At 46.4% G+C, this 9,727-nt stretch overlaps 1 long non-coding RNA gene across 1 annotated transcript; it reads left to right on the top strand.

The window, feature by feature from the left end:
• Nucleotides 1-7,978: 7,978 nt before the first annotated feature.
• On the top strand, nt 7,979-9,189 carry LOC118170346. The gene is made up of 2 exons (XR_004752669.1): nt 7,979-8,247; nt 8,358-9,189. It is a non-coding gene; the product is annotated as an uncharacterized LOC118170346 (long non-coding RNA).
• The last annotated feature ends 538 nt before the right edge of the window (nt 9,190-9,727 follow it).

Below are 9,727 nucleotides of genomic sequence, written 5' to 3'. Positions count from 1 at the left end.
TGTTTACAGGATATGTGGCTTCTCTCCAATTTATCTCTGCTGCCTGCCTAGCTGCATGCAGGAAAACATTTATGAGGGTGGCCCAATTAAATTCAAAATAACTCATTTTTTTAGTCCTTTAGGCTTCTACTCCTCAATCTGCCACAGTTACTGATGAAAGGACCTTTTCCATTCCTCTCTGTAAGAGCATAAGTAGTGAAATTGTGTGTAGATACTTAACACCATTTCACTTACCATTAGAGGGTGGGAGTCCTCCCTCATTTCTGCAACAGGCTGCGTGAAGATAACCAGGCAACTTAAAAAAATAATTAACAATTAATTTTAATTATGATTTTTTTGGTTATAAAACACAACAACACACACAGATAAGTCAAAGCCGTACAACAGTCCAGGCTGACCGAGCCCTGTCTGGTTGTACTTGCTTTTTCCTTAGCTACAGAGATTTGTGGAATGTCCTCTAGAAAACAAGTTCCTTTTCTCCTTTGCCTAGCACAGCTTTCTTTTGTCTCCTGACAGCCACTAATGACCTTAAAAAAATATCTCCTAAAATGAACTGAGTTAAGAAGGAATACTACCTCCAATGGCAGTAACCACCACTGCTGGAGCATTGGGTTTAAGCCATTTTTCAGGTGAATTTCCCCATGTTGTTACTGCTACTGCCTTTTTAATAGTTGCTGTACAGACCATGAGCAGCTACATTGCTTTACCAAAAGAAATGCTGTATGACATACAAAAAAAAACAAAGTTCTGTTATCTTTGTACAGGTTGGGTATTGAGAAATAATGTCAGGATTTTTGTCCTGGAAATACAACATAAGGAGCTGGTTCAAAAAGAGGTGAAGTCTGAAAAGCCGTTTCCACAGGCTGCAGTGCAGAATCCAAGCCCAAGAGCTGGAGGGGATGGGGGTTAGAAGGGACAGACAGAAGATGCTGAAGCAGGAGGTCCCGGGGAAGAGGCACCCAGCTTCACAAGCCACATGCCACTGGTTTGAAGCAAAATTTGGAAATGTGCAAGACATTTGCCCAGATCTCAAGGCGGCAGGGCAGATCGCCAAGGCAGGCCGCTCACCTCAGTGCGGGGCCGCTGGGGATGACCACCCCATAGCACTGCTGTGAGGCAGGAGGGAAGGACCAGAAGAGCAGGCAGAAGCCAGCAGGTTGTTCTTCCTGGGGGGGATGCTCCCCACAAATGCCCACCTACTGGGGGTGAGGGCCCGCTGAGGAAAGCTGCTCCTGGATCCCAGCTCGCTGGCCCAGCCCTCAGGCTCCTGGCCTTCTCCAGAGCCCACGCTCCTGGTCGAGATGCCACCAGCAGCACTGGTGGAGTACAAGGGCTTTGTGGCGGAGACCCCAGCAGCTCTCAGCCACCGGGGTATTCAGGAATTTAACCCTTCCTGCAATTAGAATAGCCCAGTCCCATCTGATGCTGACGTGGCTGGCACTGAAGCCAGTGGGCAGTGCTGGTGTACATCTGTGGGCTTTACTTTCACTCAAGACATGCTTTAAAAAACAAACCAACAGAAGAAAACCTTCCATTTCGTCATGGATTCTGACAAGTCTTTCCCAGTATTGCAGTAAAAGCAACATTTATCGCTGGTGTTGCACATAGATGTGCCCTGCCTGGCCTGCACATGGGGACCCAGAAACCCATCGTTTTTACCATTGTCTGGGTGCTTCTCTTTAGGAGCAGATCGCTCTTGTGCAGATACAGCCAGTTCCTAACAACTGGAAAATTGTAATGCACACAGCAAACACCACTGAGAGCTCTTTTTTTCCCCTCTAAGTTACATGAGCACTTCCCCCATGAGTTAAGGGATTTGGCATTTCTCTCAGGCATACTTTACATTTTCCAAACTTTCTGAATAACACATTGAGAGACTTAAGCATCTGCACTGCCAAGCCAAATGAGAGAAGAAACGATTTTGCAGGCTCATTAATGCCTAGCATTGACAGGCCTGGAGGGGCTGCGATTTTATTTACATAGGGTAGAGACAGGCCTGCAGGGAAGAGCGCTGTTATTTAAATAGGGAAGAGGTCTTCCTCTGGGGGGGGGGCTCATTTAGATGCAAACGGCACAGGAACTGGGAGCAGCCTTACATCCATACAGCTTTATCTGTGCTTCCAGAAGCCAGCAATTTCTGGGTTTGGAGGCAGCCGGTGCGTTTTACCCGCCCGTGCAGTGGAGCTGTTCAAGTTCAGGTACGTGGGTTATCCCTCTAGCAGGGCCGCAGAGGACAAGCAGAGATGAACTAGCCATAGAGGAAAGAAACAGAGAGGAAAATGAAGATAGATTTTAAAACAAACAAACAAAAAAAAAATAGCAATGGCAGTGTTTATAACAACTATGGTTGTTATGTTTAGCTTCCAGCCTCCCCCCAAAGCCAAACACAGATCACTGTATTTAAGCAATAAGCCCATGCTGGTTTGGACCTATGTTACATTTTTAGCTTGTCATATTCTCAGCTTTTTAGTGTGTGAACCTTGAAGAGCCTCCAGACTCAGCGCTGCCACAGGAATCACATACTGAATACTTAATAAAATATCTAAGAGCCCAAAGCATGACATTTGTATTACAAAAACCTCAGATACCCTGTATTAAAGCAGTCACCTAAACTCATTTTGTAGTGATTGGGGATCATCACCAATGCTGCTGTGTAAAATATTCCTTATGCCTCCAGTTTGCACAGGATGTGTTTGCTAGGGTCACGGACTACTTAACATGTCTGCTTGCTTAGCCTCCCCCGAAGCTGCCCAGTTCTTACAGAGATAAAACATAACCCTTGCAGCTTTCTTCTAGCTCTCGGGCAAGTATCCCAGACGGACAACAGCAGCTGAAGCACAATTTAGTTTCCTCGGTATTTCAGGTGCCTGGAGCCAGCAATTGCCCTCGTATCTGATACAGACCTTTCCAATCAGGCATGTGTGCTCCTGCAGGGATGAACGCTGTGTGCTGAGTGTGGCACCGAGATAAAACGTTTAAAACAATTGTGCCAAAGGCCTTGCAGTGAGCTGCACCTGGCTCGCTTGACACCTCAGTCTGAGCTATCACATCTCAAGTCCTTAACTTCATGTCAACTGACATTTATGCTGCTACTTCTGCACCAGCTGGTCCAAAGGCACATCCGTCACCACTCCCAGGCTTTGTGCAAATGTAAACAGGAGTAAATAAATCCCTGGGTCACAGCAGTAAAGAGTTAAGGAAGCGATGCACTTTCCCCCAGGGGAGAGCCTATTGCAACTTGTAAACACTTGCTGTCTATTTCCAGGTGGTAATTAAAGCAGCCACCTCCACCAAGTCAGTATTACATCAAGAGGCTGGCAATTTCCTGGAGAAAACAGATGTGTTTCCACTAATGAGCCTCAAGATCAGCAAAATGCAACGGCTGCCTGCAGTTGTAGGTACAGCTCTAGCACGTGAAAGCCAGAGACCCTTTGATAATTCTTGGTGGCATTTCTTTGAGGTTTTCGTTCCTCCTACTGGTATTACGCCAGCTTGCAAAAGTCTGCTCATCACGCTATGAGATTTTTCCTTTTGAAATATTTACTGTGGGTAGTTACTAATTCAATTAGATGATGGTGACACATGGAATTGGCTCTGTCGCAAGGGGGCAAATTAGGTCACATTAACCACAGCAGGAGGGGAAAAGCAAAAGCCATTGTGTTTCTGAGTTTCTGGAAGAAGAAAATTTTTGTATCATGTATTTCACTGAAATGTATACGTTTGCAGGATGAATTAATCTTAGCAGGTCTGGAGCAGGCATGAATGTTTAAACAATGGTTGCATTTACTTTGTGTGCCATATTCACATTTTCACAAATTACTTTGCAAGTAATTTCAATTTTTTAATAGGAAAGCAGGGCAAAATAAAGCAGAATTGTCAAATACTGCTGCTAAATGGCCTTTGCAGATTCCTCACAACCACACAGGGCTGGCAACAGCTAAAAGTGAACAGATTAAATTAGGATGTTTGTTTGTGTTACTGGTTACATCGGTGGGCGGGTGTCAGTAGTTCTGCTATTAGGCTGTGTAAGCCTGGTGTACGTGTCCATATATAATGTCCATATACATATTGTATATATATATAATAATGTCTCTCTATCAGATGAATTGTATTCTGCACTGGACTTACACTGCATTCAAGCCAGCAGGAAAACAGCTTGTGAGTTCACGTTTCTCTGGTGTGCATTGACCTGACACCTCCGCCAGTGCCTCCCTCCCTGCCCAGGACGCTTTTCCCCAAATCATCTCCACCACCTCTGCTTCTTGCTCCAGCTGCTGGTAGTTTCCCCCGTGCTGCTTCCTCGCTGCCTTCATGCTGGAGGAGCAAAACCCCCTCGGCTCAAGCAGATCTGCTGCCTAAAGACTGGGGAGAGGCTGAGCTTTGTTAACCTGCAGGTCCCAGGTGTGATGGAGATATGACCCCAGAATGCCCGTTCACAGTAGATTTGCAAGGCAAGAAGCCCTCAGAGGTGGCAGCTTTTATATTAAATACTTTTAGCATCAGCAGCAGTCATCAGGCCCTCCTTCCATACCAGCTCCATGCATCACGGCATGCCCACAGCCCACCCAAGGGAGGACAGCCGTCTGCTGGACACGGTCCCACCACAGATGGGGGGCTCAGCCCTGCCTTTGGCCCTGCTGTGAGAGCACGGCGGGGAAAGCTTGTGCTCGTCGTGTTAAAAACGAGCGTTTTCACTATCTAGACAGAAGCCTTCAATCTCCAGGGCCATCAGTCTGTACCCCTGACAAAGACTGAATGAAAGGCAAAACATAATTACTTACATATTACTCCATCTGACATCTTAAATATTAAGACATCTATCTAGTCTAAAATCATTCATATAAATGTATTTGTGGCACCTTAGGCTTAGGAAATTTTGAACAGATGAAGTGATAACGTTCTTCGGCTCATCTGGGTCTCCCGTTGTAATATGGTTTGATTTTCCCCAGACGCCGGGCTTTTGTTCCAGCCCCATGCTGTGAAGTTTTGGTCCCACCTGCCATGAACTTTATTCTGTTTCTGGTTGCCTGTGGAGGTATTTTCCATGATAGTCCGGCATATTAACATGAAATTTGAGGTAATGCATCCATTTTTTGAAAAGTAAGCATTATATGAAATGAGTATAAATGTCATGTGCTTCCGCAGCTGTCAAAGTATTGTAATTTCTTTGTTATTTTATGGATTGAAAAATTGAGGCAAAGAGGGCAAATGCTTGCCTGAGGCTACGCATTCAATAGCAGAATAAAAATTGACAATAGCACACTAAGCTCAGGCCACGGAAATATTAACTCTTTGTCAGACAGAAGTGTTCAGAAAGCATGGGATGCAGGTCCCCGTGACATATTTGTGTTCCTAAAACACTCCGTGTACAGCTCGTTGCTTTGTTGGTTTTGAAGGTGAATATTTTAAGCAGTTGAAAAAGCCTATAAATGAAAATAATTGAAAACATTGAAAATAGTGACCGCTGAGAATCTCATGTGTTTGCAGGAGTCAGAGCTGGTGCCTTAGGATGTTTTGTGACACACGGTAGCAGGATGATGCTTCATGGTGCAGGGATGGAGCCGGGGTCCAAGCAGTGGGCACTGATGGCAGCCACATCTGCAGATGTAAACCATGTGCAAGGGGCTGTGGGAAATCCTGGCCAGAAATTGCTAAGAAACCACCTCGACAATGCATCGGTTTCAAAAAGCTTTGCTGATAAAAACAGGGACATGTGGGGACAAATTCACCAAGTGCTGAGTTTGCACGCTCACATTCAGACTATTCCTGGCTCTCAGTGTTCCTCTGCATTCCCTGCTCGCAGTCAGCATCTGTGCTTGCAGCCTGGGCTTTGGGCAATACATGGAGCTGGAAAATACCTCGTGAAAACTGTGTAAATTGTATAGAAATGAAGAATTTGAAAAACTTCTCCCTAGCTGTTACAGCCAGAGGGGAAAAAATGACTTAGCAAACAAAACTTCTCTTTGTTTAGAGAAGGAATCTGCTGTCTGACATGGTTCCTCGTGAAAATGTGTTTTTATGCAGTGTGTTGTATATGTCATTCCCATAACATGCGTGTTTTGTACACAAATCACAGATCGTGGCAGTTTATTTTGAGTAACAAAACATATTTGTGCTCTTGTTTGCCTGAAAAAAATGAATTAACTCCAAAAAAAAAAAAAAAAAAAAAAAGGTAAACAGAAGAATTCAATATAAAAAGTGGAGCTGTGAAAATTTAGGGACATGGGAGTAATTAGAAGCATTTTACTACCTGCTGGTACTTTATGCGAACTACACTTCAAGCACGCAGCATGTTTATGTTGCACAGATTTGCCCTGCGATCATGCAGGTATGATGCAGATCAACTTCCTCGTTGCAATAGTGGGGAAGCCAGGGGCGATCCATCTCAGCTCTACGATGTTGTGTCTCAAACTGCTCTCTTGATGACCGAGATGGCAGCTAATGATGTAACTGATGAGCTCTTACCCTCCACCCCTTCCCTGCCTATCCCAGGGCATGGGAACACTATGCATAGCTTTACAGAGCTTGGTGATAGTGGTGTATAAAGGCAAGAAAAACGTGTGTGTGTATTTTTCCCCAGCATTTCTCAGGTTTGTTAGCTGCCACAGTTCTTCCTTTCATCTTTGGCAGTAAGCAGCTCGTTAAACAAATCAAAGCAGGATTCCTGGGACTGCCTCGATCCGTCGGCTGTGCTTCACCCCACTGCACGCGGTGTGTCCCCCGCATTGGTGTGCTGCACACAGCAGGGCTGGCCTGGGCAGAGCAGGAACCGGAGCACAGACGTGGCGTGTATTCGCTGCACTTTAACTTTTCACCTTAAGAAGTCACAAAAAGGTCAAAGTCCATGCTGGGTTGATGCGATGCATCAGGCTGGGGACACGCTGCCCCTGCGGCAGTGTCGGGATGGGATCGGGCAGGGTAGGGGGGAGCAGGTCCTGTTGCAGCCCGTCCCCATCAGTACACGGGTGATCCTACACTCCACGCGTGCTGCAACGGGGAGGCACAAAAGGGTGTGCTTACACTGCGACTGCTGTGTTTTTATTGTCCTCTAAGGTTCATTCTGAGAGGTTGGTTTTTCTTAATAACGCATTTATATTTTCCTCCGCGGTGCTTACCTTTAGAGTTGAAGCTGTTAACCGCAGCCAGACGTTTGGCAGCAACGCGGCGTTTTACACTCCCGCAAAGACCATTAATGCTCGCCCGGAGATCGTTACCACGTTAATGAATCACAGGATGCATGTGCTCGGGTAAGCAGGGCCTCAGCTCAGCCCCAAGGTGGGAACCAAGTTTTTCCAGAGAGCTCCACAAGTCCCCTGCGCTGCTTGCTCATGTGAGTACCGACCCCAAATACGCGGCAAGGGGCAGCCTCTGTGGGATGGCAGCCTGTTGTCCCTACACCCTTAACACCCTACGGCTGTGCTGCTCACCCTTTAGGGGCTGGGGTTGCCAGATCCCAGGCAGGAATCACAGGGTAAGGGTGGAACAGCATCCTGCTGGTGTACAAAACCATGGCAACGCTGCTCGGCCGTTTGTAGGCTGTTTAATTCGCCCTAAACATTTTACAGGCATTGTTCTTTCTGCTATTTTTTTTGTATATTTATTTTAAGCGGGTTTTAATGGACTAAGTGAGATTTTGTCCCTCCCGCAATTGTCCCCCAAAGGGAACGTTACGATGTGCTGCTAGACGTTTCTTTCCAAAAAGCCTTGGGTAGGAAATAGTGTGGCTTGCCAGAGCTTCAGACCACTTGCATGGCATTTTGTTTCACCTTTGAAATTGGGCTGATAAAGCTCAGACTAAGACAGGAGTCCTGGCTGGTGGCGAGGGCGAGGTGGGGTTGGTGCTTCGTGTCAAAGGGAGCCTGCAGCTTCCCCCCCTCGATCACAGCGAAGCCGGTGTGATAGTCAAATCAGCTAATTGGCACCATTACGGGAGGAAAAAGAAAGCTCAGACAGATAATGTGGGAGATGCTTTCTGACTTCTGCAAAGGCACTTCTGTTGTGTGTTTTTTTTTTTCGCAAAGATTACCTTCAAGAACGAGAGAGCCCATTTAATTTTGAATTTAATGACTTTCCACTATCCCTAATTCTACCATTTCCAAGTACATTAGCTGCATGATCTCCAGATTGCTGGAAAGATGCCGTCAGGTACCAGACTGAATGTCAGATATAAAAGCTTAATAAGTGACACGCTTTACATTTTTGGTGCAATCGAATATAAAAGCTTCCACTCAGTTAAAATTACCAGAGGTAATTTCAACACAGCTGTCAAGTCGTTTTCCCAGAAATGGAAGTTTTTCCTAATGTGCTTTTACTGAGATTGAGGGAAGTCATTTCTGATGTAATTTCTTTGTGTGCAGGTATTACCGGAGAGAGGTGAAGCCTGACATTGTGCTGAGGAGGTATTCCTTGGGCAGCACGCTGCTGGAGATGGTCCCTGCTTCAGACTGGGGCAGGTTTGAGGCTGACACTGTCCAGGGCCATGTGCCTTCATCTGCTGGATTCTGTTAATGCACCTTCTTTTCCCATACAACCATCTGTGCCCCATCCGTCAGACCATGGGGAAGGAGGGCTGAGCCCCTCTGCACCTTCAGGACCAAAGGGAAAGGAAGATGCCTGTGCTTTCAGCTCCACCCGAGCATGGCTGGCAGAGTCAGGAATTGGAAAAGTTATTCGTGCTCAGCTGCGGATAACAGGAAAATGCCATTTCCATGTTAACAGGCTGCAGGTGAACCTGTACTGCTTGCTCAGCCCTGACAAAATGGGTGCTTAACCCCAGTACGTGCATGATGGCTTTGCTGGGTTGGGCCCTTATCTGGATTGCCTTTTAAACTGGAAGATGAGCTGCTCCAAGCCCTTCCACTGGCATGCAGAAAGGCTTTTCTTTTGAACCGACCTGGCTTTTGAGAACATGCAAATCTTTTAAAGTCTACGGCTGAGCCGTGCAGGCTGCGCCAGGGCCCTTCTGATCCCCAAATTCATTTCAAAAGCAATAATAGATGTTTCAGCATATCTGAATATTTTTCACACTGTTTGTGATTTGCAGCTTTCCTGACTCAGCTTGGTTGTTGTTAAAGGTTTCAGCAGCGATGTGTCCCAAAATCTTGTATTCCAGCTCAGTTGTGACAGAGATGTATTGCTCTAGTCAGCAAAGTATTTGCTTAAGATCTAATAAAGCATCCACACATCTCATTCCTTCCAAAGCAGCGTTGCAATTCATCAATTCATCTTTTTTTTTTTTTTTTCCCAGGCAGTGATCAGGCCGTGTGGTTTTCCCAGTTTGTCAGGGAACTCGGCAATCCCATGCCATCATGGCTTTCATCAGATCACGTCTCATTTCCCTCTGTGCTGCTTCCCCCTGCAGGAGGACTGGCAGCAGGGGGAATCGTCCTGTGCCAGAGGGAACGTGGGCACTGCTCCTCTGCCTGGGCTTCACCCACAGTTTACAATCCCTCGACTTGCTCCAGGCTCCACAGGAGAGGCTCTCACCCCCCTGTTCCCCAAAAGCTTTCACATCTGTCCCTTAACTGCTCCATTTTGTCCTTAACTGTTGTCTCCACTCGTTGCATGCTTGCAGTGCCCACGTGGGCGCAGGGACTGTTTTACGGGCCGGCTGAGCCCATCGCCAACAGCCAGGATGAAATCACTCTGCTCTTTATTTCATCATTACAAGCCCATAACCAGCTCTTATGGCAAACGGAGTATTTTCCTCTAAATACTTGTAAACATT

This window comes from Oxyura jamaicensis, chromosome 7 (assembly GCF_011077185.1).
Source record: "Oxyura jamaicensis isolate SHBP4307 breed ruddy duck chromosome 7, BPBGC_Ojam_1.0, whole genome shotgun sequence".
Lineage (NCBI taxonomy): Eukaryota > Metazoa > Chordata > Aves > Anseriformes > Anatidae > Oxyura > Oxyura jamaicensis.
Note: the sequence above shows the minus strand (reverse complement) of the source record. Positions and strands in the feature narration are given on the sequence as shown.